The 2,046-nt window shown below is 54.8% G+C and overlaps 1 long non-coding RNA gene across 1 annotated transcript in view; it reads left to right on the forward strand.

Moving 5' to 3' along the window:
• LOC107118103 overlaps nucleotides 1–974 on the forward strand; it is a 3,297-nt gene extending 2,323 nt beyond the window's left edge. Inside the window, exon 4 of the long non-coding RNA XR_001482755.1 lies at nucleotides 946–974. This is a non-coding gene — a long non-coding RNA (uncharacterized LOC107118103). The remainder of the gene's footprint in view (nucleotides 1–945) is intronic.
• Nucleotides 975–2,046: the final 1,072 nt, after the last annotated feature.

Here is a 2,046-nt window from a genome sequence, read left to right on the forward strand (position 1 = left end):
TGTTCCCCCCCCCTCTCAGTATGCGCATCATCGCACAGTCCATAGGGAGCCCTCAGTGCGGAGATGCGATTAATCAGTTCCTCGTTTAAGCGCATGAACATACGAACATAAGAGACGCCAATGTTGGATCAGGCCAAAGGCCCATCCAGTCCAACACTCTGTATCACACAGTGGCCAGAAATACCAGGTGCCATCAGGAGGTCCACCAGCAAGGCCAGGACATTAGAAGCCCTTCCACTGTTGACCCCCCCCCCAAGCACCAAGAAGACAGAGCATCACTTGCCCCATAGCCACTAATGGACCTCTGCTCCATATGCTTATCTAATTCCCTTTTGAAGCCGTCCATGCTTGTAGCCGCCACCACTTCCTGTGGCAGTGAATTCCATGTGTGAATCACTCTTTGGGTGAAGAAGTACTTCCTTTTATCCGTTCTAACCCGGCCGCTCAACAATTTCATGGTGTGCCCACGAGTTCTTCTATTGTGAGAAAGGGAGAAAAGTACCTCTTTCTCTACCTGCTCTTTCCCATGCATAATCTTGTAAACCTCGATCATGTCACCCCTCAGTCGTCGTTTCTCCAAGCTAAAGAGCCCTAAGCGCCTTAACCTTTCCTTTTAGGGAAAGTGTTCCAACCCTTTTATCATTCGAGTTGCCCTTTTCTGCACTTTTCCCAAAGCGATAATATCCTTTTTAAGGTGTGGTGACCAGAACTGCACACAGTACTCCAAATGAGGTCTCACCATGGGAAACAAAAGGCAAAAAACCCCCCAAAACCCCGACTCACCCACAGTTGCGTCTGATCACACGGACAGGCTGCACCCGCAGCTCCAAAGGGAGGTGTGATCGTGCAACGACGGGTCTATTTCCTTAGGAAGAAATAGCCTTGCTCCGCCGCCCCCCCATTCTATCGGGCGCATTTGACGGCACCCCCCATTGCTGTTTGCAGACGGCTCCGCTCCAGTGGTCAACTGCTCCTCGTGCCGGATGGAGGACGTGCCCTGCTGGGATCTGAAGACCTGCTACCCAGGTGGGAGGCTGCCTGTCCGGAGGAGGGGTTAGGCTTGCCACCTCTGGCCTGGGAAGTTCCTGGGGGATTGGCAGTGGAGCCTGGGGAAGGCAGGATTTGGGGAGGGAACTCAGCAGGGCACGGTGCCACAGAGTCACCCTTCCAAAGCAGCCATTTTCTCCAGGGGAACTGATCTCTGTAATCAATCGTAATTTCAGGAGGTCTCCAGGCCCCACCTGGAGGCTGGCAACTGGAGGCTGGCTCCCTCCCTCTCCCAGCCTGACTCTGGCTGTTCCCGTTTCCCTCCTCCCCCTGGCCTGGCTCTTCTGTTTCCCCTCCCTCTTTTGAAATTCCCCTAGAGCTGGCCGTTCCAGTTTCCCTCCCTCTACTCCAAGGCCAGGCTGTCCCCCATCCGCACCTCCTTCTGCCCTAGATATTACCAAGGCAACACCACCACCCCCGTTTTCCCCTCCCTTCCACGGGAAGCCTGAGCTGTTTCCAGAACCTGGCCTTGAATTATGAATGTTGAGGGAAATAATTTATGCCTCGAGCCACCAAGACTCAGGGCTGCCCACCCCGCAATGCTCCCTCTGAGCTGTGGAGTCTTGTGAGCAAAGATTCTACTTTGTGAGCTGCCGGCCTTAAAGTTACGAGCGAGCGGTTTGCCTCCTGCAGAAATCAGTGTGCTTTGGAGCCACATCCTTCCTGAGCGAAGACAAAAGTGTGTGAGCCGGAGGCTAAAAAAACTCTGAGCTAGCTCACACTCACTCAGCTTAGAGGGAACCAACTGCCTGTCCCTTCTCCCTTTTCCCTGGGCGCCATGGCCTGGCTTCCAATCAGGCCTATGTCCCTGGGATTCGAGCTCCCAGCACCCTCCCTGACCGGTGCTGGCGTCTGTTGCCAATTCACGTGTGGTTCACACAGGGCTGGCTCAAGGTGTTTCTGCGCCCTAAGCAAGGCTGCCTTGTGGCACAGATGCCAACCTCCAGGTGGGGCCTGGAAACCTGGAGACCTCTGGAGCCAGCCACCCTTTTGCTGCCA

Source organism: Gekko japonicus, unplaced genomic scaffold (assembly GCF_001447785.1).
Source record: "Gekko japonicus isolate JY-2015 unplaced genomic scaffold, Gekko_japonicus_V1.1 scaffold336, whole genome shotgun sequence".
NCBI lineage: Eukaryota > Metazoa > Chordata > Lepidosauria > Squamata > Gekkonidae > Gekko > Gekko japonicus.